Raw genomic sequence first — 6,666 nt, 5'->3', positions numbered from 1 at the left:
TGCATCCTATTTCCGACAAGAGGACAAGGAAGGAACATGGATGTTTCTTCTCGGCCTGTTGCTTCTTTTCAAGAAAGAACCCCAACGCTATCTTTAGGGGCCAGACGGGGTTTTACAAGCCTGAGCTTCATAATTCAGGGATTGTCCTCATCTTTTTTTTTTCCCCTTTTTTTAGGATTTGTTAATTTATTTATTGAGAGAGAGTTCACACACGCATGAGTGCGTGCGAGTGGGGGAGGGCAGAGGCAGAGAATCTCAAGCAGATTCCCTGCTGAGTGTGGAACCCTGCATGGGGCTCAATCCCACAACTGTGAGATTGTGAACAGAGCCGAAACCAATAGTTGGCCGCTTAATAGACTGAGTCACCCAGGCGCCCTGGATTGTCCTCATCTTATACATTCACCCGTATCCAGATGCTCTTCCGTGCCTTCGTGTGTACACACACCTCCCTCCTAGTGCTTGGACCTCACTCATACACACAGACACTGAGCTGGACTCATACAGTCAGGAGCACACAGGTACGTAGTTGTGCAGTGGCAGAGACACACTGTCCATTTTCTCTCTGCTTCCCAAACACAAGTCACACAGATGAAAACATACTCATGATACGTACATGGGCACAGTCACGGACTCTCTGTGGTGTTGCAGTGAGAGCAGGCCACATCTGTATTTTTACTACTCTTCTTAGAATCCGTTTAACACCGACTTGGGGCTGGGTGGAGATCAGTCCCACCAATTTGTGCAATTTTTTTGTATGTAAGTTGGTGCAGGAAAGCAACTCACTTCTGTTGACTCTAGTTCCTTCAATTAATAGCTGGGTACAGCTTTCCTCAGGTTTCAGGATGTGAGTGTGACTTACAAGCTCTCACAAGCCATGGTGCTGTGAAGTTCAATCTCCAGCAATCCTGTGATGCCCCTGCATCAGGTAGGGCTCCTGATGAACAGTAGGAGATACGTTAAGGAATTGGCTCATAAAAGAGTGGGGTTGGCAAATCCCTAGTCTATAGGGCAGGCAGTAGGCCAGAAGCTCAGGCAGGAGTTGACATAGCCATCTCGAGGTAGAATTCCTTCTCTAGAAAACCTGTCTCTCCTCTTAAGGCTTTCAGCTGATTAGATGAGCCTACCAACAGGATTGAGGTAACCTGTAATCCACTTAAAGTCAACTAATTGTAGTTGTTAACCACACCTACAAAATCCCTTCATAGCAACATTAGATCAGTGTTTGATGAAATAACTGGGTACCATAGTGTGGCCAAGTTGACACATAAAACTGGGCCTCACGTGCCCTGACTCCAGGATAGACAAGGAGATGTGCTGCCCAAATAGAAAGCCACGAGCCACGTGTGCCTGCTGAACCCTTGGGGTATGTTTAGTCCAAATTGAGATGTAAACGCACACCCAATCGCAAGATGTTATAAGAAAATAGTAACAGAGAAGTATCAGTGAATAATGTGTTTATATGATTATGTGTTGAAATGATAATATTTTGAGTACTTTGGTTTAAATTTCATTAAAGTTAATTTCAAATGTTTCTTCTTACTGTTTTAATGTGGATTCTAGAAAGTTTTAAATCATACATGTTCCTAACAATGTATTGGACTGTGATTATACACCTCACGGTATATATATACATAGATATACATATTATATGTGTATACACCTCACTATATATGCACCTCATCATATATATGTTATTTCACTATATATATAGAATGCCATTTATAAATGTACATTATAGTGGCATATAAGTACCACTATATATATAACGATTGTTTGGATTTCTATGTACACATAAAGGGCTTTTAATGGGAGATGAAAAAACTTTTGAACAAGTATTACTGAAACTGCTAGATATCTGTGAAGAGAGAATCCATATTGAACTCCGTCACACATCCTCAACAAAAATTAATTTAAGGCCAAAATGTGAAAGCTAAGTTAATAAAGTTTTACAAGACAACAGGAGGATGCCTTCATGAAATTGGAGGAAGCAAAAATGTCCCAGGTAGAATAATAAATCCTTAAAGAAAAAAGGAAAAAAAATGGATAGATTCTTCATCACGAGTGAAAACTCCACTCACCAAAAGGCACCAGTAAGAAATCAGGAGACAAGCCACAGATTGTTAGGAAAGATTCGTAAACTTCATCTGAGAAAAGACTTGTCCCTAGGATATATAAAAATTCTTACAACTCTCCAATAAAAATGCAGAGAAGTTAAAAAAAAATGGGCTAAAGACTTGAAATGAAAATGCACTGAGGAAGGAACGCAAATGTCGATAAACACAAGACAAAGAGGTCAGCCTCATGATTCCTCAGGAAAACACTAATGAAAACCACAGTGAGATCCTATGCACACCTCCAGGAAAAAAGCTTCAATTCAAACAGCTGAAAACAACCAGAATCTTCACAGACACGAGGAAGTGGAGACTGCCATACTCTGCTGGGGAGAAAGCAAATAAGTACCATGACAGGAAAAGGGGAAGATGCCCGTAACACCTTCTTTGACATCTGTTTTGACCAAGGGCTGGAGGGGGCAGAGAGGGAGTGCACACCTCCCAGCCTGGGGGAGCCAGCCCGTCCTGATTTTTCCTGAGAGCCCTCAGTGGTTTAGGGAGCAGTGCTCCTCCTCTCTCTGAGTCTCAGCTCCCACATCTGTGCATGGGGCTCTCTGCTCTCAAGAACAGATTATGTGGGGTTACCTCACATGGCCCCTGAAAAATCTCCAGAAGGATGTGGCTTACCCACCACGATTTTATGCTTTTCTTATGGGAACGACTTGCAGAGTCCACAGAGTTCACTGTGCATCCCCATGGGTTGGTCAATAATGACCTCATGTCTGGGTCCCTTATTCTCCCATTCATTCATTCATTCATTCATCCATCCATTCATTCATTCATCCCACAAACAGGAGCATGTACATCCCTGAAGGAAGGTCTGTTCTTGCATCTTTCCTGAGAACAATTTTCCTTTAGAGGCCCTGAAATCCAGAAGCTGTCATTCTACCCTTTTATCATTATATTTGTCAACTTTTTTTTAAAAGATTTTATTTATTCATTTGACAGAGATAGAGACAGCCATCGAGAGAGGGAACACAATCAGGGGGAGTGGGAGAGGAAGAAGCAGGCTCCCAGCAGAGGAGCCTGATGTGGGGCTCGATCCCAGAACGCCAGGATCACGCCCTGAGCCGAAGGCAGAAGCTTAACGACTGCGTCACCCAGGCGCCCCTGTCAACTTTTTTTTTTATACCAAATTCTACAAGTGAGGCTGAAAGTACCACTTCTGAAACCTTGCTGAGAAAACCCATCCAGGTGCTGCCCCAGTGTGGCTACCTGACCCTGTACAACCTCTGCCCCCCACCCCCCCCCCCCTCCCTCCAGTGCATCTGCATAGCCCCAGTGGCAATGTTTGATTTCCTTTTCTGAGAAAGGCTGTGTGTGTGGCCAAGCCCCGGGTGATGTCGTGTTCAGCTGGGGTGGCAGGGAGCTGGTGACAGCTGGCAGTGAGGGTGGGGAACTGGAGTCCATGGCAGGGCAGCTGCCATGTCCTCTTCTGCCAACCCCTGCACCTAGTTCTGGGAGAAGACCGAGGATTTACTTTCTCTGTCTTTCGTTTTGAGCTCTTCCTAGTTTTCAATTCATTGTTTAAAACTCTGCTGAGGAAAAGAAAAATAACCTCCCTGTAATAAGCTCTTGGAGTTCTGTATCAGTCTTTGAGACATTCAGTACGGGCCTTTCCTATGTAAGCCCAACATTCTGCGTCCTTTGAAGGAATTTCCTTGTCAATTTCTAACTGTTTTGGAAACATTTCAATTATTAGATTCATTTTCACATTCTCTTCTTCTGTTTGGGTTCTTCAGTGTTAAATAATGCAGATTGTCCTTGTTGAATAACATTGGCTCTATCCTACAGAATGTTATGGCTAATATTTCATTGTTTGTACTTTCCACGGTTTGTGCAGAATTTTATTTGGTGCCTTGTTGGATCTAAAGATTATTTAGATCTCTGAATTTTCCAGGCAGTTGTTGGTTTTACTTTAAGTGTTGTTATTTCTTTCTAATTTTTTTTAAAAAGGAGATTGCTGAAAATGACCCCCACTGCAGTTTTTAATCTTTCAAAGTAATTTAAGGATCTCTTTGTAATTCAAAATGGTGAATTCTGAGGAAAATGCCATGGTTGTCTGATGTTAAAAATTTGTTCAACCTTTTTAATTGCAGTACTCTGCTAGTCTATGTCCATGAGAGTTAAAATACCCTAATGGATTATCTGATGGTCAGCAGAGCATTACATGTTGATTGTTTCCACAAACGTGCACAGAGCATGGAGGACCATGGCCGGGCTCTGTCTCATGCACTGGGGCCACTTGAGTGAGAGAAAAGAGTGGGTCTAAGGCGGGGTTGTGCCCCACATGTGGGCAGCGAAAAGTGGGGCTTTCTGGCCTGAGAGAACGCTGTGCATTATGGATTCAGCAGGCCCTTGGGGGCCACAGAAGGAGAAGGTAAAGAAAGGAAAGAAAGAGCCAAGGGCAGTGTGGAGTTCTTCGTTGCTTTGAGCCTACCTGCCCAGCCCTCAGCAGGCGTGGTCTTCCCTGGTTGCCTGGTGCAGGTTTGGTTCTGGATAAAACCCAGAGCAGACATCTCCATGGGGTGGTGTGGTCCAGCTGGCCTTGATGACCCTGGGAACTTCTGTGTCAGACTGGGCCACTGTGGAGGAGCTTATAGAAGTTATCCCATTATATGATATTCTCTAAAAAATATAAATAATATTCTTATTTGATCAGTCAGCCTACTATTCTTTAAACAAAACAATATTATCTATGAGCAGTTTACTCCACAGAAACATTTGAAATTGAAAGATACTTTCTCTGTTAATATTTCTATCAGCAGCATTATAAAAAAAAGGTATAAACTCCTTCATGATCTCAATAAATATGCTTAAATGAAAGACTGGGTGACATGAGGATTGAGTGGACACAGAGGCCTATGAAGTGGAGAGTATGTGGGCCTGGACCCACCCATGTCTGTTGCCCTTTGCCTGTGTGAACCTCTGAAAGAGGCCAGGCTAATGTAGACACTTAGTGAAGATGGGGGTGGGTCAGTTTATAAATCTCCACCTTTGCCGCCTGTCTCTTGGAGACCTGGGCTACTGTGGCTCTCAAAATAGTCATCTAGATGATGGGTTTATCCCAGTGTCACTCTTCACAATGCCATCTTTAGGTTTACATGTTGTGTCCCTGGTGGCATCTTATGCCAAGTGCTGGAGTGTCTGGGAGTATGGGTATGGGATAGATCTGACTAGCAACTAGTTTGACACAAGATCAAGTATGTCCCCAGGTTTGGCAAGTGGCGAATGTCATGAAGGATGCGAGGGTGACGCCTTGAGTATTTAAGTAAAGAGCCTTTGGTCTGAGACAAGGCAATTCCGACAGTACAGAACAATAGGCTAGTCTTTGCTCATCTGGATCATGGTCCAGAGACACAACCATTCCAACCAGAGCATCCATCAGTCTTCAGGGAAGTTGTGCCTCAGATCTTTGGTATGTAATGGGGATCTAGGACCTGCAGGTCATCTGACTGCCACTGAGTCTCAGGTTCTCCATCTTTACCTGGGTCCAACATTTAGAACTGCCTACCAGCAGTCCTGAGAAGATTCCAATAGGACTTAAGAGTCTCCCTGGTACCTGGAAGCCAGTACATATCCAGAAATGGACAGTAGCCTATACTAAGACTTCCCCGAGGATGCCCCTCCGAGCCAGGCATTGTGCAGAAAGGAATGGGCAAGTACCAGGGTATTCCCAGAGAATAGAAGCACCATGAGGGCTAAACACTGCACCTATCATGCCATGCACTGAGGTAAACAGAGGATTTGGGTGGGGGCAGGGATTGTGGGGCACCCAGATTTGGAGACTAGGCATTAAACTGGATCTTGTACCAACACACTTCAGAGACTGTGTCTCTTTATGACAGTCCACTATTAGAGAGTGTCCTTTCAGCACAGATCCTGGGGAAAAGCATCTACTGGAGGCAGATTGTTCTGGTTCTTTCCTAACCCCATGCCTGAGATAGTACTTCATTGTGGTCCCTATCTTCTTTGGTTGTTTCTGCTTTGAAGGCAGAGAGGACCATCTCTGGGCAGGGCATGGGCCTTTTGTGTCTACCTCCTTACAGAAGTGACTAGTAAAGGCTTAGCCAGTCACCCTAAGGCCTGGGATGTGGTCGCAAGAGTCATGAGGGTTATTACAAAGTCATGCTGTGCTGCGGGCCCTGTGGACATGTAGGGTCTGGCACTGGGATGACCAGCATCCATATGTCCTGTCCGGAATAAATTCTATCTCATTGCCCTTTAGCTTCACGTAGGGGCCGGGAGAAGGTAATATGTCAGCATCACTGCAGGAGAAATCAATATGTGGGGAAAGACACCAGCCAGGACTTCATCTCATCCCTGTCCGCCACTGTCCAGGTGTGACCTGCTTCCCTGACAATTCCCTCACAAAATTCCCCTGTTGTAGGAAATCCATGAACATTTTCTTTGAAAATAACCAGCAGAGGGCAGCATACACCAGTGCCCTAAAGAGTCCTGTCATCCAGGTCCCTTCTATGGAATTGCCCTCTGCCTTGCAAGGAAAATTAGAGTACCCAGCAGCTCACTGTCCCTGGCTTACTCTCCTTCCTTG

This window comes from Ursus maritimus, unplaced genomic scaffold, assembly GCF_017311325.1.
Source record: "Ursus maritimus isolate PB19 unplaced genomic scaffold, ASM1731132v1 scaffold_7, whole genome shotgun sequence".
In the NCBI taxonomy this organism is placed as follows: Eukaryota; Metazoa; Chordata; class Mammalia; order Carnivora; family Ursidae; genus Ursus; species Ursus maritimus.
This window is presented reverse-complemented; position numbering follows the sequence as displayed.